Source organism: Phodopus roborovskii, unplaced genomic scaffold (genome assembly GCF_943737965.1).
Source record: "Phodopus roborovskii unplaced genomic scaffold, PHOROB, whole genome shotgun sequence".
Lineage (NCBI taxonomy): Eukaryota > Metazoa > Chordata > Mammalia > Rodentia > Cricetidae > Phodopus > Phodopus roborovskii.
The window spans coordinates 16,761,163-16,785,228 of NW_026126547.1; the positions used below are offsets into that span (position 1 = coordinate 16,761,163).

Genomic DNA, 24,066 nt, shown 5'->3' on the forward strand with positions numbered 1-24,066 from the left:
TAGTAAACTGCCCACTGCAGATCATCTTTATCCCTTTGTTAGAGATAGTGCTGAAGGAAGTTGGCAACTCTGTGTTGCTAACTTGTTTAAGTTTAGTGAATGCATTTTGAATAATAATAAAACTAGCTTCTACCCGGCAGTTAAATAACTTGACTTTTGCTCCTTTCCCAAGCAACCCTGTCCTTTCATCTCAGGATAAATTAATTAAGTTTGACTTTTGAGTTGAATTACAGGGAGCAGAAGCATGCTAGCATGGACATGTTTGTGAAGTTTGTAGCTTTCTGAGTCTTTGTAAGGATGGGGCATGGCAGTCCATAAAGATAACCCACTTCTTCAGTCAGGAATTTTCCTCCCTTCATCCTAGCTAGGAAGCTGGGTTCTACAAGTAGAGCTTTACACTTAGTACAGGGAAATTACCCTGTGCAATTACACCTGGCCTTACTGGGACAAAGCTCACTGATATATGGGCCCTGCCATGTGCACCACAGGCAGGAACCCTGTCCCTTTGTAAGCTTGCTGAAAGTGAGATGGACTGGTGGTGTCAATGGGGCTGGAGGCCCTTCATTTTAGAGTTATAAAAAAAAGCAGCTGGAATGAGCTTAAAAATTCTTTTTGCAATGTCTTGCTACATAAATAAAAGGAATTGTCTGTGCTCACCAGATCTTTGCAGGTAACTAGTGTCACTGAGGTATCTCAGAGAAGTCCCGTAGTTCCTGCCCTCGTGGGTGCTAAGAGGTTCTTTTAGAGCTAGCTGGTGTGGTTTAGATTTTGAGGTGCACCTTCAGTTTTCTTGTGATTCAATATGAGGATTTCTCCAATTAGTATGCTGCTTTGCTCTGCAGTTCCTTGATCCACCTGTTTCTCTCCTCTTTGACTGTGGGTTTATGTTTCTGGGTTTTGTTTTCCTTTCTTTCTATATTTGAGCAGAAGGAGGCTCCTTCTTTTCTTGAATTGTTCAGTCTTGTTTTGGCTTCTTTGCTCTGCTGTCAGGCCTGTTTGGCCTTGTCCTTGAGAAAATGGGAATGGAAGTACTTTGGAAGCCGTGAAGCACTATTCAAATGTATGAGAGGTCAGTATTTTATTACGAATAAGAACCTTTCTGTAACTCTGAACCTTCAAGCTGTAATCAGGTATAGAGGAGAAAACCTGACTGGACAGGTGGACCATCTTCATGAACTATGGAGGGGTCTCCTGTAGCAGTTGAGCAGCCTATGTTCTCTGTGGACATGTATTATATCCATCATCTCCTGCTTCTTGAGGATGGAGACATAAGCTTATATGGGAGACAAAATGTCACATAGGGTCATAGATGGCCTCAGAGGGCCCATAGAGGATAGCTCCAACATTCTGGCTACTCTTCATTGACAAATGCTCCCAGTTTTGCGTAGATTTTTTTCAGTATTGATCATGTTGGGTCAAGACCATTTCATTGTACTACCTCCCCAGCCCTGGTTTCTCATTGTGGGTATGACCACACCATGATTGTGGAGGCCTAAAATACTCATCCAGCCCAAGACTAGATTTCAACATCTTTTGGTTGAAGAGGGAAGGGATTGTGACTTGCTTGGACATCCTGTTATAAAAGGTAGATAGCAATGGATCAGTGCCTTTGTGGACTCTCTTTCTTTATAGGCAAGTTCCAAAATTTACTTTAATAGTGGTTTTCCATCTGCATAAGTAGTTCTGCCTCCCTGTCTAAGAAGGCCTACTGAATTTAGGCCTGTAACAGATTTGGCTCTATGTATAATTATCCATTTTCAACTTGTGTAAACTAGGCCCAGGATATGGCTAAGTTAAGATACCCTTAACTTGGTTTTATCTTAAGTGACTTTCTAACTTCTGAAAAGTTGATCTTTATTTTACTTAAACTGTCATTACTGGAATTCAACCCAATCTTGAATTAATTAATTAATTGTTCATTGTCATCTCTACTGGCTCCCTAATAGTTTAAAAAGTGCTAAAGTTTTCTTCCAAAAGGTAAGGGAGAAGTCTCTGTGTCCCCCTAAAACAGTATGTGAAGAGCCAGAATTGGGTTTCAGGAAGCCGGGAATTGCTTTGTAAGAGATGACACATACCTCTATGACCGAACACCCTTAGGACCAGTGCATAGGTGACATTTGAGTCTAACTATGTCTTCCCATCTTTACTTTATTCTGCATTCTTAATCATTCATTCAACAAAGATGGACTGGGCACTTACTTAGCATCAGGCATACTCTGGGTTGACAGCAGAGAAGATCACAGTCTAAGCATCTGGGTCTTGCAAACTTGGCCTCTAGTGTCTTTGTTCTGATTTACTTCTGCTGTTACTTGACAAAATGTACTCCATGGTGTTCTCAACTGCTTTTATGTACCTGTAAATTTTGATGACAGTAATCACTCAGGGCTGTGTGAGGATTCCATACATGACATTATGAGACTCATTTTCCATATTAATTTCTTATTCGGCACCTCAGTTTCACTGATTCATCTGTTTTCCACTGGGCAATTCACGTAAAAGGAGTTTGTGTTTGAAATCTTGGTGTGGGCAACACAGGATGATATTGTCAGTAAAGTGTAGATTCCATGTCGGGATCTCAGAGCTCAGTATAAATTGCTGCAACCCCAAAATTTTCTATATTTTAAAAATAAGATTATTTGGTTTTCTTGTTTATTTTCCAAACAGAATCTTTCTATGTGGCACAGGCTGGCTTAAAGCTCACAATTCTTCTACTTTATCCTACCAGGTGCATGTGCCTAGCTATTTAATTTAGTTCACAATTTACTTCATGTATAACTGAATAGCAAAACCTGTATGTATTTACAGTGCACAAACAATTTTTTAAAAATTTAATCAGCCGAATAGTTAAAACAGCCATATTAGCTACGTGAAAAACTTAAAATAACAACAGAAATAATGAAGATAACAACATTAGAGATAGAATGGTATCTTAAACAGTATTTCATTAGACCAAAGGTAATAGGAAAAGAGAAAAAAAAAGTAAAAAGTAGACATGTCTATACTAGGAAAAAATAGAAGGATTTTGGATTTAAGCTATGCCGTAACACTGATCACAGCAATTAGTCATCATAAGTACCAATATACAAATAAGTTATATTATAGTGAAGTAGATTGAAAGAAAGAGATCTATTATGCTAATACTGAAGGGCTAGAATGTCTATATTAATATCAGACAAAATAATTCATGCACTAAATGGTGTTACTTGGGATAAAGAGTACCATTTGGGGCTGGAGAGATGTTAAAGCAATGAAGAGTATTTGCTGATCTTACAGAGGACATGTTTTGGTTCTAAGCACCAACATGGGATGCCTTAAACCCCTCTTCTGGCCCCTGTGGGTACCTACAGGACTCTGATGCACATACAGACAAGCAGGCATGCACACACATATGCATATAAGATAAAAATCAATAAATCTTTAAAAAGATTATAATTTTATAATAAGTCTGTATGGCAATAGGCTATAACAGACTTAAATGTATGCACAAATATGCATGAAACAGCAGAACTTCAAAATACCCAAAATAAAAAAACTAATAGAACTATAAGATGTTATAGCACAATTATAATGTACAACTCTCAATAGCAGATAGATGAGTTAGAAATCGATGCTGATGTGTAGGATCTAAACATGATAAACTAACGACATAATTGGCCTTTATTGACGATTTCATCCAGCAACAAAACAACACCTGGAACTCCCCTCCCCAACACCCACACCACAATGCACCATCTGATTCAGCACTCTAGGCACTTCTGTCTGTGAAGAAAATGTGTTTTCCAACAGAGAGTACCATTGTGCTGGGTCTTTGCAGGCCATGAGAAACTGCATGGAATTCCTGTCAGACCTGAGGAGGTCCCACCCTAACTTGTTGCTGCTGGGGAGCCTGGTAGTAGCTCCAAGAGAAGAGTATTGCTTCAGAAGAGCTCACCTGGCTGAGGATGAGGTCAGAGACTGAATCTAAATCAAAGTTCTACCCCACACACTTACCTGGTGAGGAGCACAGCAGCCTCTGGCTGTGTCCAAACCTATTAACATCAACATATTAGCATCGCCCTCATAGGTGCAGCATCAAGAAAACAGCAACACCAGAATTCCTGGACTGTTAAAGGTGAGCAGTGAAGACCACCCCACAACCTTCTAATGAAATTTTATTTCCTTGGATGATGTTAGATTTGTCTATTTCACCCTTACCTTTCCAAATGCAGAAAATTAATCAGTAATTAGAAATATCATAAACCTCTGAAGTCTATATACAATTAACTTCAAGTTATAAGATGTAATTTATGTGGTAACAAATTGTAGCAGTATGGATAAATAGGAAAATATATGCTAGAGTAATAGCGATGGCATTTTGTGGGAAGACGGTTATTTTGTGGGAAGTTTACCAGCACTACATCCCGGTGAGCTGTGTTTACTAAGATTCTAATGGACCAGAGAAGACTGCAGCATTAAAATAGATGTAACTGTGCTGCAACCCGCATGGCTTTGGACTTGATTTGACTGGGACAACAGGGAATTGATAGACACACATACAGGAAGGCTGGGGTCGGGTGAGTGTGCACTTTCATGGAGATATGCCAGCAACCTGGAAACTCAGCATGTTTATTATATATAGCTGAATGAATGAGGAAGCAGGCTAGCTAGTTTTGGTAGGGGGGGGGGGTCTCTCTAGGGGAGTAGTCTCAGGCTGCAGCCATTTGGTAGGAGTAAGCTGTGGTTGACACTTCTAGCATAGTTTATATCTATACTTGGACCAGAAGGCCTTGCTCTTCCCCACAGCCTGAATTTCCCATGGATCTGGAGCATTAGGGTCCATGGCCATGTTCATGTCAACTACATACATTCACTTAGGTATCTGCTCTCCATATGGCCATCTTACCATTACACATGCCTTACCATGGTACTTGATGAGTCCCATGTTTCTGTAAGCTAGATGGATTTTCTCTCTGTAGTTGCCCCTGTTGTTAATATGAAGCCATTCCCAATTCAAATCTCCGTGGAGCTGTGCTACTGTACGCACACGTATGTGAGAGTAGATGACGTTCCTCCTCTTCTGACCTTTGCGCTATTATACTTTCATGTATATTACAAAACCCACAGTAGATTTTAACTTGATTTTGCATTAAACACCCAATTATCTTTTAAGTAATTTAAACAACATAAAACACGTATCTGACTATCTAGTTTTCTTTTCTGGTACACTTCACATTTCTGTATACTTCAAATCTGCCTCTTCTACTATTTTTCTTCTGCTTGTGAATTATTTGGCACTTCATGTAATGGATGTCTTTTCATTGTGAATTATTTTAGCTTTAATATATTTAAGGATATCCTCATTCTGCCCTCATTTTAATTGCATTTTCATATTGACAATTTACTTCTGTCTTTAATAACAGATATGTTATTTCCTGACAGACTATAGTCATATCAATATTGGTGTACTAGAACTGAGTGCAAACCATAACAAAGATGGTGGGTGTATGTCATGAAGCTCAGAGATAAGATCACTCACTTGGTTTGTATTATTAGGTGTAAAGAAGGTGTGTGCTGTGGCCATTTTGGTACTGTGAGCCAGTTCTTCCAACCCAATGAATAGAAAGAATCCTGTGAGGAGTTAGGGTAGTCATAACTATGTGTTCTGGCTCTTGGTGTTTCCAAGTAAAATTTTCTCCATGCAGATCTTTGTTTTTCTGTGTGAATATATTTTTCTTCTTTATCATTCATTTGTAAGACATTTGATACTTATGTGCCTTCACGTAGTTTACTGCTAGTGTGTGTATGTATGAGTGTGTGTGAAGTTTATAATTTTTAGAATTTAAAATTTTTAAAATTTAAAATTTTTGCTTAATAGTCTTCAATGTCATTTCTTTTTTCTCTTTTTTAATTTAAATTTGAAACAAGGTTGTTTTACACATCAATCCCAGTTCCCTCACAATTATCCCCTATCACCCCCACCAAACTCTAGCCCATCCCCTTTCTGCTCCCCAGGGAGGGTGAGAAAGCCTTGGGACAATGACAAGATCGTGTATTTGACTCTCTGAAAGAGGCTAAGAAATGACATTGCCCAGTTAGGAGGATTTTCTGTCCTTTTGGGAAATTTCTGTTGACGTGTCTTCAATTTGCTAATTTTTTCTTCAGTGGTGTCCAGCCCACTTTTTATCTGATCTAGAATGTGTTTCACTTCACACCTTAAAGTTTTTCATCTTTAGAAGTTTGACTTGGGTCATTTTTCAAAATTTGTCTTTTCAGTGCTTAATTGATCAAATATTCTTTTATCTTCTTTTTTTTTCCAGCCTTCAAATCTTTTTTTATTGGAAGGCCATGCACAGCCTTCATTTGTTGTATTTGAAATCACTGAGCAGTTACTTTCGTGAAAACACTGCCTGAATTTTCTAGGACAAAAAGAAAACCCTAAAAATTGTTTCAGGAATGTAGAGAAACATCCAGTTTAAATAGGAAATAAGTGCAGCATAATCACTGCTACACTGCGGTCTTCTGCATTTCCAACCTTTCTTAAATACCTATCTTGTCTGATGATATAATATAAAGAACAATTATGAAAAACAGACATTTGCATATTCTTGCTTCTAAGTTTTATTGAAAATATCTTGTTGGCTTTGGGTGGCTGGTCATAGGCATAGCAGCTGAATAGCAGGGTCTGCATATGCCTGTTGGTGCATACCTTTGTGCCTATCTGAGGCATTACTTACATATTGTGGAGTGCTATCGTTGGATTATCTGTCCTAAAACTGGTCTGTATCCCAGAACATACAAAATCACTTCCAAAGATCCCACTGGTACAATTTGCAGAACTGTAAACACTGATGAGTATTAGCCCCCCAAATCTTTCTTAAGCAGATTGGAGTAGCCAATGATAGAGTCATGATTTTTCCTGTCTCTAAAGGTATTAAATCCACCCTTTTGCACCTAGAGTATCAGTCATGACGATCACACTTTAGGCCTCCTCTATCCCTACAACAACCTGAGCCTCTGTCTTCACCCAACTGAAGCATCTTAGGATTGGGTGCTTGATTAGTTTCTGGAAGCTCAGAGATAAGATCACTCACTTGGTTTGTATTATTAGGTGTAAGGAAGGTGTGTGCTGTGGCCATTTTGGTACTGTGAGCCAGTTCTTCCAACCCAATGAATAGAAAGAATCCTGTGAGGAGTTAGGGTAGTCATAACTATTGACAAATTTCACATCTTCCGCTGGAGACCACATTGGATGATCAGAATAGATTTTCCATGTTTGAATTATCTTAGAACCCAGTCATGCTCCTGTTGACTCTTGTCACCATGGGTACCCATGGGAGGCCACCCATTTGTTTTAAGTTTTCTGGTGAGTTCATCACATTTTCTTCTGATTTCAACACAAACAAAGGTTTTATTCTCTGCATGCATGGTCTCTTTCATTAGTTGAATAAGTTCATCCTTTTCTACATCATGACATACACCTACCATCTTTGTTATGGTTTGCACTCAGTTCTAGTACACCAATATTGATATGAATATAGTCTGTCAGGAAATCTTCAGCAAGCTGTCTTGCTTCTTTTGGCCAGGCTCCACATTGGTATTTGCCTATCAGGTCTCAGTGATCCACAGTTGTCCTTATTTGGGGTTCAACACCCATGTCAAACATTCTATCAGCTTTACAGAGGACAAGGTAGGTTGTTCTTCTCAAATTGGTTTCCCTACACTCTAAAATGGCAATCAGGTGTTGCAGCACAGTTTTCCAGACCTCTCTAAAATTTGGAATGCTTCACGAGTTTTGCGTCATCCTGGAGCAGGAGTCATGCAAATCTTCTGCATCATTCCAATTTTACTGTTCATGCTGCTGAAGCAAGTGGGCAATCTTCAGCCTTCTTGAATTTAACAAACATTTTTGCTAATCACTGTCCATTTCTTGTCTACTAATTCTACCATGGGCCAGTTTGAATTTCTTAATTTTTCTTTTAATTATGGTGACTTTTTTCCTACTTCTTTGTAGGCCTGATTATTTTTATTGGCTAATGGACATTATGAATTTGATGTTGTTAGGTGTTACATATGTTAGGTGTTCTTATAAATATTTTTGAGCTTTATTATGAGACACTGTAAACTTATTTGGAAGATTATGGCTCTACTTTTTCAGGCTAGATCAGAGAAGTTTAAAGCCACAGCAAAACCTTACCTAATACAGGTTCTTGAACTGGCTAGCAGAGCAGCCCTGTTTTTTTTTTTTTTTTCTATATTCTCCACTGGCCTAGCTTATTTCCCTAGTTCCTTCAGTTGCCAGTGCTTGGCCTAACTCCTGAGTGGACCTTCCTCCCTCCACAGGGTTCTGTGCCTCTGCAGCCACTCTACTTCCAGTATCTTCCCTGAATACTCTCACTATTGTAAAAATAAATAAATAAATAAAAGCTTCATGTCTTTAATACTTCAAGAGCACTCTTCCATGTGGATCCCTTTCCTTGCACAGTGACCTGGAACCTTCTGCAAGTGGTAAGTTTGGGGGAATGCTGTGTGTGAATTTGTATCTGATTCATGCCCAAAATCTCTTGTGTTAATAGCTTGGTTGCCACTCTGTGGTGACATTGACAAGTGGGGCTTAGTGGAGGTTTTGGGAGGGGTGCGATTTAGCCAGAGATTGAGATTGCCATTCCTTCTTCTTTCTGTCCTTTCTCAGATACTATAATATGATCACCATACTTGCCCCAGGCACAATGGGCCTCCCCATGGGTTCAAATCCCCTGGGTCAGGAGTCCATGAATTCAAACCTACAATCACAAGCAGCCTAAACCTTGCTCCTTGCAAGTATTTTAAGATTCTTTGTCACATCAATGCAAATAAACATGGGCTGCCGTGAGGATCAAGTGATTCTTTCCCTGGAACCCTGGCCTTTGTTGCCAAGTAGCCATTGCTCAAAATACAATTTTACTTTCATATATGTTGTTTGGTTTCTAATTGTTTCAGACAGAAGGGTGAATCCAATTTTTCTCACTCCATTTTGTCTAAAAGCAAAGTTTACAGTGTTCTCTATAATTTAAAAAGTGTTTATAATCTTTTACATCAATTAGCTATCTACAAGTGTTCATGTGGTGTGTGAGAAAGAGAGAGAGACAGAGAGAGACAGGGAGGTGTTTATAAAAAGTAACCAGGAATTCTTCCTTTGGACTTAATACTAAAGGATGCCTGGCTTTTTCTTATTTTTTTTTTTCCTGTCATATTTTTTTTTTTTACCATGGCTACAGAGTCATCTTTACTAGTTTAATTTCTGCCATCCCTGCCTAAGACCTCCATAAATTTTGAATAATTCTTAGCCTGCATTTGGGGTCCCTGCCCAGTGTTCACCTTTGTTTCTATTTTCCATCTTCCCCTCAGCTAAGCTTTTGCTGTCTGCATGGTAGTAGGGTATGGTCTCTGGAGTCAGAGGTCCTTTTGTGGTAGATTAACTGGGCAAAGATGTTTTGCATTTGTTTATGCTGCATTTGTTTAACGATTAAAGATGTAATGCTTTGCCTGCTAAGGTATCTGATTGGTCTAATAAAAAGATGAACAGCCAATAGATAGGCAGGAGAGGGATAGGTGGGGCTGGCAGGCAGAGAGAATAAATATGAGGGGGAATCTAGAGTTGAGAAGCAAGAGAGAATGAGGAAGAAAAAAGGGAGATACCCAGGGTCAGCCAGGCAGGAAGTCACCAGACAGACAGATAGAGGAAACAGGGAGTAGAACATATAGAATGAAAGAAAGATAAAACACCCCAAGACAAAAATGTAGATGAAGAAAAAGAGGTTAAATTACATTATAAGAGCCAGCGGAACAAACATGAGCTAAGGTTGAACATTCTAATTAATAGGTAAGTTTCCATGTCATGATTTGGGAACATGTTGGTGACCCAAAAAGAAAGCCTACTACAAGCTGCTGTTCACAATCCTGTTCACTGGCAGCTTGACTTTAAGAAACTGCCTTCTCCCATATTTTATATGACAAGAAGAACAATCGTAGTACTGAAGGGCACACAAGCCAGTCAAAGATGGCACTGAGGGGAAGTCAAGAGGGCAAGTCCTAAGATATGTTTACAAAAAAGGGTGATGATGGATTGCCAAGATCAAACCAAAAGAGGTCAATGCATGAATGGCTATCATTCACTAGGTAAAGCATAGCGTGCCTAGGCGCATGATAGGTTGACCTTTAAAACCATTGGCTAGCTGTTCTCCTTCCCTGTGGTTTTTTCTTTAAAAAGATGCTTGATATGGGGCAATAGAAGAGTCCCTGCTTGACTAGACTCCCTGTTGTGTTTGATTGTCTCCAGGATCCTGGGAGGCTGGGGAATGGTAGAGCAGTGAACTTACCCTTCTTTGGGCTCAGCTTAGCCTTCCCTGGTTGGGCTAAGACCCTGGAAGTACATTCCTTCTAGAGTTGTTGAAACATTGAGAGAGCTGTGAGAAGCTTTACTGCCATTGCTGGTGGTAAGTTTCACAGTAATATCATCCATTATTACAATTATTTCTCCACTGCCCATGTTCTCTAGGTGCCTCCTAACATGGTTCTTCTTCCTTCTGGAACCTCTTTCTAGCCTCATGAATTTTCACCTGAGTTTTCTTTTCAGATGCATCTCAAATTTTCCCTACAAGGAGGCCATCTCTACCTCTAGCTGTGGCAGAATCTCTGTGGCACTGGGTAATGTTTTGCTGTTGTTTTCTCCTCTGTCTCTGTCTCTGTCTCTATAGCAGATGTAGAGATGAGGGTTCACCACAGGTCATCAGCGAGTATTAGCTGAAGAATGAATGAAGATGCACTCTTAATGACTCTTGAACATCACAATAAAAGGATGTTCCCCAAACAAAGCAGAGTTGCTTGGATAGGGACCAGTAGAAGTCCAAGATGTTCATGCAAAAGAATGGTAGATACGCAGAAGACATATGTTCCATGCCACCTTTGGAGCCTCTCTATGACCACCAGGTAATTTCTCCAGTTCGGCTGTAAGTAATCCTACAGGGCAAATAGCACAGCCTGGAGATGAGAAGGGGAAAAGAAAAGAAAAAAGGCCACTATGAGCCAACATGAACAAGGCCTCCTAACCCTTGTCCTTGCTCTGTGGTCTAGGTACCCAGCATAGACAACATTACTGATGCACATCTGGGCTTTTAAGAGCTGTCTGCCAATATTGACATTACCCCCATCCTATGGTAAAGAAATCAAGGTGGATTGGTGAACAATCACTTTTAATGCTGATTGTTGAAATCTGCAGGTCACAGCTCTCAAGCTAATTCCTGTTGGCTTAATAGCAATTTTGGTGTCTTCTTTTTTTTTAAATCATATTTTTGGCCTCTTTTCCATGTGACACAAAATATAACTCTTCAATTTTATTTTTTAAGGTGGATTAAGAACTTTAGTTTTCTGCGTAGTTGTTTTCTTCCTACCCTTCTGCTCTCTGGCACTTCTTTCCCTCCTTCTATTGGACTTTAACTTAGCAGCAATGTCTGTCTTGGTCATTAGCTCCTCTGCAAGGAGACATTTAGAAATCCTAGTAAATCCAATCCCATCCTCTTTTGTCCTCCAAAGTTCTGGAGGCTGTGTGAGGAGATCCTTCATGAATGAGTCATTGTTGGTGTACCTGGAGTTCTGTTAGCAAAGCCGTTCCTGCGCAGTGCCCTGATGGTTCTGGAGAGAGTGGATGTTGGCAGAAGCTCAATGTCTCATTGGCAGGGTTCTTTTCTCCATGCTGAACCCTGTGCTCCTGGTATTGGCCCACCCAGAAGAGCCATATCCCAATGCTCATATGTCTTTGTCTTCCCCTCACCCCCACAGATCTCAGGCTACAGTGAATGACAGCAGCAATGTTCAGGGAAGGAAACTGACAAGGTACCTGTCCTTTCTCTGCTAACGCTTGGCATGAATTTGAGTCTATCAGTAGATTTCCACTTATTGATGAACAGATCACAGAGCAGCCCCTGGGCATGTTTTTAAACTTAATGAAGAAAAGACAGTTCCTGACACTTGAGTGCTTCATCTCACTGACAGCATCAATCAAGGGGTTCTCTGAGCTCCTAGATGCTCTAGGAATGAAGCCATAAACACATAAAAGGCTGGGGCCATGGTGGGAACATTCTAGTTCACCTCCGTGTCCCTCCTTTGCCTTACTTTGGGCTCTGCTGAATATAGATGGAGATCATGGAAACAGGAGATGATGTGCAACACTGGCTTACACTTGGTGAAGTGTTTTATCCTCCCTAAAGGTTACAGTGCAGTGATGTGAGATTCTCTTTTAAGAAGCTATTTCTATTTAGTATACCAACCAGCCAAAAAAAAAAAAAAAAAAAAAAAAAAAAAAAAAAAACAAAAAACAAAACAAAAAAAAAAAAAAAAAAAACAAAAAAAAACAAAAAAAAAAAAAAAAAACCAAACAAACCCAGAATGGCTACCAAAGCTTGTCTTGGAGGTTACTCAGTTTAATGATTTTCAGATGTGTCTTCTTCCAGGAGAAAATTCTTTTTTCCTTCAAAGGAAAGCTACTGCTTCTATAAGAGCGTAAGAACTGACAAATGAAAAAGAAGAAAGAAGACTTGGTAGTCTTGAGGATAGGAAGATGTGGGAAGAAAGGATGAGTGGGCTTATAATCTCCACATGACTATGGAGGTGCTCCTCGGTAGTCTGAGGACAGGAAGATGTGGGAAGAAGGGATGAGTTGGTTTATAACCCCCTCATGACTGGGTAGGTGCTGTGAAGCTGTGGAACAGGTTCTGTGAAGCTGTGGAAGCCATGGGTCTAGTTCAGGGCTCTTTGACCCAGCATCAGAGAGGCACACCACCTATCACAGTTCAAGCATCCTGCAGGACTCATTTCTGGTCCCCCTTTCTTCTAAAGATGGGCATCCACCTTTTGTCAGTTATTTACTGACCCTGGGGAGAAGAGGTTACACATGAGATTTCTGTTCATTGTTGTGAACATGCTGCCCAAATAGGACAGCAAGATATCCTTCTACTCCTTTCTCTGCTTCTCCAGCCACCGTGTTTCTGTAACTCTGCCAGGAAGAGCAATGGTTTGCTTACATTGGCCAGAACACTACAAATAGCCCTTGTTATTACCATCACCACACAACTCAAGGCAGTCTGCTGTACTCACTTTATAGAGCACTGATCCAGAACAGCATTCAGTGGAGACAACAACAGCATCTTACTGACTTTCCTTTTATTCAGTTCTCTTTGGTTTCATTAATTTCTTTGTTTGTTTTTTTTTTTTTTTTTTTTTGAGACAGAATTAGACTGTCCTTGAGCTTGTCATCCTCCTGCCTCAGCTTCTAGACTATTAAGATTGCTCACACTGTAATTATGCTCAAAGTCCATGCCTGGGAGCTGTCACTGCTGCTATTCTCTAGGCTCCTCACTAGAGTGCCTCTAAAATTTTGTCACTTTTGGAAGGGGGTGTGTCTAGATTGGAGGGCTAACCTCCATTGGCCATGAGCAGAACTGAATGCTCCTGTCCATGTCCTTATTAACCTTTGGATCCAGACTCCTCAGTCAGTCAAGATGTTAGTTATGAATGGCAGCAAAGGGAAGTCATAGTTCCCAGAACTCCCTCTCTGGGGACTCTTCTGTCCCTTCTAGCTCTGTACTATCTACCAGATGGCAAATAGAATTAGATCACTTTGTACTGGGAAGTCAAATTAGGATCCTGACAGAGAAGATGGGAAGGGGCTGTCTACAGACTTTGTAGAGTTGCTCTGCTTTCCCACAAGGTCTGGCATGTGAAAATTGTCCTCTACTCATTTTTCTGAACTGGTTTTAGCTTGTGCTACTCTGGTCAATTGTTAGCTTCAACTTTCTCATTGTTTTTTTAGTTATACATATTTTATAGATGACTTCCCCATGTACAAAGCACCTCTCAAATATCTATCCAAAGTTTGAGGACCACTCCCCAAGAATCTTGCAGCAGGGTAGGGTACAGCTCTCTAATAAGCTGTCATTATCATGGTGATTCATGATCTAGCAGTCTGATATACAGGCAAGTTTTCGGACTGGGAAATTTCTAGAGGTTCACTGTATTCCCTTGCTTTTGATGATAGAGTCATGAAAGGGACTGAGTTCAATTAAGTAGCAAATGCTTTTTTAAAAACCTATTTGTGGTTAAAAACACTGGGTAGGGTACATCTGATGTAAAGTCTAGTGAAAATTTCTCAAGAGCCACCTTCTTCATTAGCTGCTGGAGTGCATAGTTTCTTGGGATATTGGATTCAGGTAGTTGGGGGACATGGTCAGGATATTTTTGATGGGTCTCCTTGAGTTTTGAACCATTTAATGATTCTTTGATATCGGCAACTAAAGGGATGACTTTATGGCATATTGTGTAAGAATGCTTCTGGAGCTTTTCTTCTAAGCTTGGAATGAGAGTGAATGCTGTCTCTTGGTATACCCCTTAGAGCATTCCTGCAGAGTCCTGACACATTCCAGAGTCTACAAGGACTGCCTTTGCAGCTCTACACACAAATAAAGCCTTGGATTCTGAGGGAGATGAGACAACGGCAGGGTGGCAGAGTAAGGTTGCTCTACATGGCCCTGCCAGCTGGTGTCTCCCCTCAGTTGTTTAGTCCCCCCAATCCTCTCTTAACTCTGCCTGATGAAGTCCCCAGGGCCTCAGTTCTAAGAATTTATGGAGAAATGGCTCTGTGTTCTTTGAGTTTTAAGTAAGGCTGTGGCGTTGATACCTATCCATTCTGGCTGTAGCTGAGGGCAAAGGGTTACAGTGTTGGTTAGAAGTGTTAGCATGATTTCCATGCACATCCCTCTTGCCATGGTGACCCCTAGAGTAGAAAAGGAACCTCAGTTTTGCATCTGAGCACTGACCAGTCATGAGTCCCCTGAACAGGTGCTCTGGCCATCAAAGTCTTGAAGCAGTTAAACTTGCTTTCACCTTTGTTGCAGTTGCCTTAAAAGAAAATAGAGAGATCTTCGAAAGGTGGAAGGGTGGCAGGCCAGAAACGTAAAGTGTGTGCAATCACTCAGATACAAGTGGCACCACTAAAAATTGCCTTCATATATCAGCTTATGGTTTACACACTCTGGCAGAAAGGACACTAAAAGGTCAGCAGGAGAAAAAATATGTTGATGTTAGGCCTGGAGCTGTGCCTTCAAAGGTGTTGAGAAGACACAGTCTCAGAGGTTCTAGAGGGACCCGCTAAGTGCTTGATAGGGTAGGAATCTCTTTTACTCTTTATTTTGCTTTATTTTTAAGGAAGCTGCCTGCTAACATCAGCAGAGAAGCTAAGGTATAGACTCAAAGTAACCTTTCGCTCTGACCCCTGGTGACAAGACGGATAGTTCCATTCATCTGTGGGTGAGCAGCAGAGGCTCCCTGCATTTTTTCTCCCTTTTGCTTGGATTCAGGATATATTTGTTTGCAGAGAGGAATGTCACGCTTGTGAATGCGCTGCTCAGTCATGTGCCTGCGGTGGTGAAATCTGTGCAGGGGAGAAGAGACAGGAGGGAAGGGGGGTGGTGTCGGGAAAGGGCAAGTCATACTCTGGGGGCTTTGAATGATGCCAGCTCAGATCCAGGAACAAATCTTCAACCAAATGATAATGGAGAATGTGCCTTCCAACCAAAAGGATCACAAAATGTGCCGTGAATTAATAATGCACCCTTTTAGTAGTGATTGCCTTCTGAGATGGTCTCGGGGACGACTATTCACCCACTCTCCCTCCCACCTATGAGAAGGAACTAGAAGAACTGTGGCTTCTTGGAGTTTTGTTTAAGGCTGACTCTCCCCCTTACTTTATTAACCGTGTAACATTTTAAGGTTGTTTTTTCCTCTCTGTCTCCTCCAGCAAGTCTCTATTGATCACTGTTTACAGTTATAATCCCTTTCAAATTTATCATCCATGACTAACACCACATGTATTGATTAGCGTTGACGGATGTCCCTCTACAGTATAGAACTGCTGTGATCTAGGCTGGTGAAATCAGTAGAGATGGAGAGAGGTAGAGGCATACATTCCCCTTTTGCCTCCATTTTTCTTCTAGTATTCTTTTGCTCCCTTTTTGTTCTAGCTGAGATGAGTACTTTCCTTCTGGAATTGAAGAATTGCTTTGCATATTTTAATAACACTTTCTTTAACCCTCCCCATACCTTTCTGGGGAAGAAAATAAGGGGCTTCTCAGTGACAACTGGGGTGGGGGGTGGGGCTGCCAATAGGTGCTAGAGGAGATCAGATTTATGAGTGGCAGCCAGACATCTTAACCTACAGCCTCAAGTAGCAAGGATGTAAAGGCTAGTTATTTTAGGGACAAATCTGATGTCACTTGTGACCAAGGACAAAGTACCTGAAATCTGGAGTATAAATGATAACATTTGTCAATAGTGGAATTTTGTGTCCCTTTTTGCTTGCTCTCTGACATGACTTCTTTGCTTGGTGTAGCAATGGATCATGAAGCTGTTCCCCTCAGTCTTGCCCAGGCATGTTTCTGGGTCTCCCTATCTGGGAGCGCTGTCCTGTCCACTCACTCTCATTATACATATAAGGCACCAAGTCCACGTGGCAAGTCCACCCAGGAAACCTGCCAGCCTAGCATTGAGTTGCTCAGGTCTGCGCATGGGAAAGCAACCTTGCCAGTAGTGAGTACAGCCATGTCATCAGAAATCAATCCTGACCCACCTGCCAAACAGGAAGGCTGAGGGAAGAGTTAAAGGCTTCAGAGGGTCACCCAGGACCTAAGCTCCCCACCCTTATTCTTGGACTCCAGGAATATCTCATTACTCTGGAGGGTTTTTTGTATGGTGTATCCCTAGGGCAAGACTTGAGATAGAGGGGAGAGCTATCGAACTCATGGGGACCTTAGAGGTTTTGTAGCTTAGCTTACTAACCACACACGACAGAGCTTAAACATCTAGAGCAAATTGTCCCACATTATACAGCAAGTGTAAGGGGGCCCCACCTCTGCTATTGTCCTCACCGAATAGCTCATTTTCCACCCTTCTGGAGTACTATCTTCTCTCCTCCTTACTTTCCTTTGTGTCTCTCACCCCGATGTCCTGCTCCTTCCCTGTCTCCCATCCCGCTTACCACTCCCTCAGTGATATTGTAGGTCTAGCAGGGGAGTCACAGGGACTCTTTGCTCAGCTCACTTTACTTTGCAAAGCCATTTTCTAACAAATTCAAAGGTTTCTATACCACAGAGAATTCACATTAAAAAGTTAATTTTCTTTCCAAAGGAAAGAAGGGTGGTATACCCAGCTCCTAGGGGAGGGCACATCTGCATAGCGGTGTGCAGTTCTGTCATGCTATGGCGCCTTTGAATAGCTATTTAGTTGACTCGTATGGAAATGATATTTTGTCCTCCCTCACTGCCTCTACCCCCACTATTGACAATAATTTGATGGGATGTTTTTTGCCTCTTCACTTATCTATTTCCCAAGTTTTCATGGTCTGTTTGTAATAGTGTTTTGGGTTCTTTGCATTACTTTAAATTAAGTTTCTCATATGGGTCTTATTATACCTGAAGACTGTTCAGCTATTTGATGACATAGTTGTAAATACTCAATAAAAAGATCTTTAATAATCAGCTGGCATTTATTTAGTACACCACCCATCTTATTAAATCTAACTCCTCGGGTTTAGCGGGACGGTTTATTGTGTCTCGGCATCGGAACAGTGGCATTCTAGTTCTGCTTCGGAGGGCACTTTCATTATAGACTCCTGTTTTTAGGCACTTATAATTTTCTCAAGTAGCACATTTATTTCAATGTGCAATCATTTTCAGTTCTCTTCTCCCCCCTCTCAACTTGTACTGTGCCCTCCCCCCCTCACTTTTTTTTTAAGTTTAATATGGAAATACATCACAAATTTTAGAGGAAAAGGCTGTGTCAGTGGCTGAGAATAGCTGAGCAAAGCTGCCAGGCTCCTCACAACCCAGACTCTCATTTGGTACTATGGTTATCTTGATGCACACATTAATGTGGGAGGCTTGCAGCCTCGAGCATTTTCAAGTGCATCTTTCCTTCTCAGTTCAAATTTCACCAGCTATTCTCACTCTCTGAAAGAGGCTAAGAAATGACATTGCCCAGTTAGGAGGAAAACAGATGTCCCTACTTGTGACCCATTCTTATCCCCTTCCTGTCCATTTTGTGTGGAAGTATAGGCCAAGTTTCCTCACCCAGGGTCTGTATGCAGGCTGTCCCTTCATGTCCACTGAATCTGACTACTGTCTACTCTTCAGATGTCTGAGCAAGCACCACTTTCTCCAAGACACGTGTTGGAATTGGGCAGAATGAGTTGATCTCCTTATACTTGGCTTTAGGGCACACATTACACTTGTGCTTATTTTGTGGTCTACTACAGCTGGTACATATTGTTTTAAGAAACACATTTCACACACTGCTTCCAATTCCATACCCAGTGCCACCACCTTCAAGCCTGAAGCTGGTCACAAATGATGGACAAATGGGCCATCTCAAAGGCTACTTCCTCCCATAGATGCTATGGATAGTTTGAGACTGAAACCTGTTCCCTCTCCTAAATCTTGTACTCCAAGAGAACAAGGACTTTGTCTATTTTGGTCTATGTTATATTTCTGTCTCAGTGTCTGGCATATAGTAGGTAGTCAAAGGCTGAATTTAGAAAGAGAGACTTTAGAATAGACGCAGCCTTATTTAAGCAAAGGACTGGACCATTCAAAAGATCTTAACTCACAAGATCAAGACACTCCATGATTCACTTCTAAAAGGATTTAATCTTATACTAAGGTTTGGTTTCCACAGTCTATATGTCTCAATGACTTCTATATGGTTAGAGTGGCCATCTGAAGCTGTAGAGATCACTCTTGACTCTACACAATCAAAAATGAAAGATCCATGGCAGAATCAGAACAAGGAAAACAATGATTCCATGCCCTCATTCATGACTCATGTTCACTAATTCAGTCCTTCTTCACCCTGAATATCTAAAGTCTATGTTATTAAACATCCTCTCATCAGCTGACTATTGTGATGTATGCCTAAAATCTCAGCCTGCAGGAGATTGAAACAGGAACATCATAAGTTCAAGGGCAGCCAGGACTATAAGCAATGATGTTTCTCAGAAGCAGAGCAAACAACACCACAACAGCAAGTTCTATTGTCTTCTGCTGGATAGGCATTCCCATGGGGTTTACTTGATTATGAGGTGGATGCTTCTTTGGTTTTCTCTCTTTGCTGTTTCTCTCCAGGAATTCATTATCCTTCCAGCTTTCATCTGGTTAAATGGAGTTTGAACTTGATACTGGGAAGACCTGGCTATATAGTTGAGCTTCAGTTCTATTATGTAAGTTTAGAAATTGATTCCGTCCTGCCAAGCCTAACATTCTCATGACTAAAATATGACACATCATATAACTATTATATCACACATTAGACAAATACATGTGTACAGTAATCTCATATTTCCAAATTTTGCCATCTTTTGTATTTGGATTTTTATTTTGTTGAAGTTGAAAAAGTGGGTGCCAGAAAAGGCAGAAATACTTATGTATGGTATTGTTTGGGTGAGATAAGGAAAGCCTACTTTATATTATTGATTTAAAACATTTCTTCTTGAGAGTTTTGTTTTCTGTAAGCAAGATTGAGTAAGTTGAGCAGCCTTCACGCTGAGAACAAGAAGGAAAAAAACTATAACAAGGATCTGCTGAAAGTCAGAACGGGGCTAAGGTGGCAGTGCAAGCTAATGGGGCCAGGAGTTGGGATGTCCTGAAGCTGAGACAGGTAAGCCCAGCCTTGAGACATTTCCCTAGTGGAATCTACAGGAACTCTGGAAGAGACAGCGCAGAGGCCAATGTGAATGCTGCCTGTGGCTCTTGATAGTCTCACAGGGCTGGAAGAAAAATTGAGTTCATGAACTGCCAAAGAGAAAGAAAGAGTAGAACCCCAAGCTTGCAGTTAGATTAAGATAAACTTAATATTGTACCAATGTGCAGGGACTAAAGTCCAACTTCAAATAACCTTAAGGTTTTATTTCAATAAGGTGACATGGGTCACTAATGCTCTTATTAGTCCCTTTAAGGCAAGTGAAACTTTTTCAATAGGACAATTTTGCATCCTAGTCCTGAAGCTACTGCAATGTTTTCTATATACAATGTTGTACAGCAAATAAAGATATCCAGACATATAAATATAAAGCAATATGATACAAATTAAGAGAAATTATATATTTTATAAATATACCAGAAGGCATCAATGTAATGGAATTATCAGACATTATTTTTTAAATGGTTATGTATGTTTTTATTGCCAAAAATTAAAAAGGGATGATTGTGAATTTGGGAGGATATATCAAATACTTTAATAGGTAAATATTCCTAGGGTTGAAAATTATAATAGTAAGAGCTCAAAATAGGTAATAAATAGATAGTGCTGAATAAGGGATAGCTTCAGTATAGCTTAGAATAAAATATTCAAATGAAGTTTATGCATAATAGGAAGCAATAAATGAAAGATGATGTAAAAGAAAAGGAGAGAAAAAATCTGACCTGTGAATACAAAGAAAATCTGGGTAGAAGAAAAAAGCCTGGCTAAAAGCAGTCTTCTAAAATACAATAGCTGAGTTTCTTCAAACTGTAACAAGCCACATATGAAACAATGTGAACTCTGGACATGAAATAGAGTAAGTCGCATGTGACATTACTCTGCTGAAAGCAAAAGCAGCTGCCAACTTTCCAAAAGTGACAGTGAAAGCCAGAAGTACATGAACTCAAATAACAGCAATGTAGAATTCTGTACCAGCTAAAATTATCCTATGAAGGCATATCCAATATATTCCCAGATAAGCAAAACAGAATGTATAACTATAGGTCTACAGTAAAGAAAGATAAAAGAAATGTTCTTTAGTAATTTCAGACTGGAGGTTGAGAATACAGGAGAATAAAACTGTGTACAAATATGGATAAGTAGAGAAGAGTCTGGATTATATAAACAATATAAATGATGATGCCATTTGGGAAGAGTAAGTGCAAATAATATCTGATGATGGCTTCACTTAAGGGGTTCCAACTTAACAAAAGTACAAAACAAATGTTTAGTAGAAATTGTACTTCAAATTCTGAAGTGTTCTGGACCTAGGAATCTATGGTGAGATGCTTTGCATAATACTAGACAGCATCAGGAAGAGTGCACACCTATTTTCTCAGTATGCCATGTTGCTAAGCTGTCATGTTCTGAAGGTTTGTTGTATTAAGTGCATTTTCAAGTCAACAATATTTTCAACATACAATGGATTTATTAGAGTAACCCCATCATAAATTGGGAAGCATCTGTATTAATTAAAATGCACTATAACAATGGCAGATAAATTGGAGGAAATAATGGAATTAAAATGTTGTGTGACTCCTGAATCATTTTGGAAAAATGAAAGTGTGAATTAAACTTAGACAGAGGTGTAAGTCATGAATGTGTATTTTTATTTATAGATAGCCTTGAATAAAATGTAAACATTTCATTAAAAGAATGCATAGAAAGATAACAAAAAATAGAAGTAAATATATTCAACCAATCACAAAAAAGGAAAAATATAGAAAATAGAACATTGTAGTATAGAAGTAAAAAGATCATACTTTTAAATCCAAGCACAATTGGCTACTGTAGTAAACATACACAGACTAAATAGACTAGTCATGTAAATTCTTAGGTTAGATAAGTGCCAAAATTGAACAATGTGCTACTTTGAGGATTAAACTCCAATTGAAAACATCAACCAGAAGAATGCAAATATAGTCAAATTAATGTTAAAGAAGATTTCAAAGCAAAAATAATATTAGAGATGAAAATGGATATATTATAATGACAAGAAGGCTAAAATAGAAGGCCAATTTACTGCAAAGATATTACAAGTCCAAATCTGTAGCCACCTATTAACAGCCCTGAATGTGCATTACCCAGTTGAAAGAACAACTGTAATGGTTGCCTTTCTAAGGCTGTCATAAAACACCATGACCAAAGTAACCTATAGAAGACAGTTTATTTTAGCTTCCAGTCCTTGACACCAGTGTGAAAGGCAGTAGGTGTGATGACTGAAGAGCAAGCTAAGAGCTCACACCTGGGTCTGCAAGCAAGAAGCCTAAAAAGGAAACTGGAATGACATGTGGCTTTTGAACCTTGAAGTTGCCTCCAACAAGGTCACACCTCCTAAAACCACCCAAACAAGTCCACCAACTAGGAACCAGCTATTCACATTCCCAAGACTATGGGAAACATCACAATCAAACCACTGCAACAACCAAAGGAGAAGTAGAGAATTCATAATTAAGTAAGGAAGTTTCTAAGTAATGAGTAGAGCATGCAGATCAAAAGTTAATAAAGAGATAAAACACTAAATAGCAAGAATAATCAATTGGCCTAAGGAGCAATTAATACTAAGTCTAGTAATGTAGTTTTTATTATGCTAAAATATGTATGTCATAGTTTAGCATTTACATATGTAATTCTATTTCAGTGGTATCTGACTTATCCACTATGATGCAACCACCACCAATGCCCAATTCCAATAGCTTACTTTTATATCCACTGGCAGCATATGTCAAATTAGACAATGCAATGGTTTGCAAGGCAAGTAATAGCAAATATTCAAATAATTGAAATATTACAGAATATGTTATATATATATTTATGTTATATATAGAGAGTAAAAGGTACCTACTTATGTAAGCAGAAGTTTCTGTCCCACAAGCAACTCCCAAATAAACACACTGAGACTTAAAATTACTTATAAATGCTTGGCCAATAGCTGAGGCTTATTATTAACTTACTTTTACATTTTAAGTTAACACATATTCCTTATGTGCAGCACCCTTATTAGTATGGCATGTTCATCTCTTACTCCCTCTACATCTGGCTAGTGTTTCTTGACTCTGCCCTTCTCGTCCACATCCTCTTTTGTTTGGGCTCCCCATCTATACTTTCTGCCTGGCTACTGAACAATCAGCATTTTATTAAACCAATGCAAGTGACAAATCTTTACAGTGTACAAGAGGATTATTCCACAACATTTTTCATTTTTTGTCTAATTACAAAAAGAAAATTTAACTTTAACATAATAAGATTTTATATATAACAAAAGAAGTTATCAAATAAGAATTATACTTACAATATGTAGTCTATTTGTATTTGTCAAAATTAGAGAAAATATTCTATTATCTTTTTATCTTTGTGACTCTAAAGTTTTACGTCTAATTACCTTTTAAATCATAATTAAGGAAAACTATAATTATAACTATCTAGTCTTCGACTCAATCAAAGACCCCAGAAAAGTGAAATTTTACCTAATGCAGGGACATCAGACCACCTGGACAGTCAGCCTAGGTTCTTATGCAACATTGGGGCATCCTTCTTTAGCCTGCAGGCCTTAGCACATCTGACAGAATTTTCTGTGAAGCAGGACTTTTGAAGACTGACCTACCTTGTCTTGGCAATGTTTGGCAGTTACTTGCTTTTGTGTCCTGCTTGTCCAGTTTGAACAGCAACTGTCAGCAGTCGAGGCAGGGACAGTTTCTTACTCAGCACAATACTTGCTCTTGCCACAATAAAAGCAAACCCAATATGGAGTTTCTTTCATGTACACTATTTTCTCTGAAGTAGCTTGGTGCTGCCAAAAGCAGACATGTCTCACTCTCATGAAGAACCTAAGTTATTAAAACATTTTAAATGCCATATTCTGTAGGTCTTTGAAGTATCTGAAGATTACCTATCCATCGGAAATATATCTCTGTATATCTAGAAGACCTTATTAATGTTAAGTGTGACTATTATCAATGACTATTAATTTGTATTTCTTAGTTATACATTACATTTTTAAATGAGCTGAATAAGTACAACACCTTCGATACAAGTAGAAATATATATACAGTTTAGGTTAATATAAATGGGTTAAGTTTTAAAAGCTAGTTAGTAATAAGCCTGAGCTATGGGCTGAGAATGTATAATTCATCTTCAGCCTCCTAGTCAGTTATTTAGAAACTGGCAGGTGGGAAAGAATTATTCATTTGCAGACTTATCAATAACAAATAGCTTGAGAAGACTCAACTTCTTGGAATTAACTAATATTCTTCTTAATTATTATTGCATCAA

General features: G+C 39.5%; 2 pseudogenes; both read right to left on the bottom strand.

The window, feature by feature from the left end:
- Nucleotides 1–6,597: 6,597 nt before the first annotated feature.
- The window catches only part of LOC127233904 (probable ATP-dependent RNA helicase DDX5), an 85,920-nt pseudogene continuing 68,451 nt past the window's right edge, over nt 6,598–24,066 (bottom strand).
- LOC127233995 (uncharacterized) lies at nt 7,747–7,846 on the bottom strand (annotated as a pseudogene).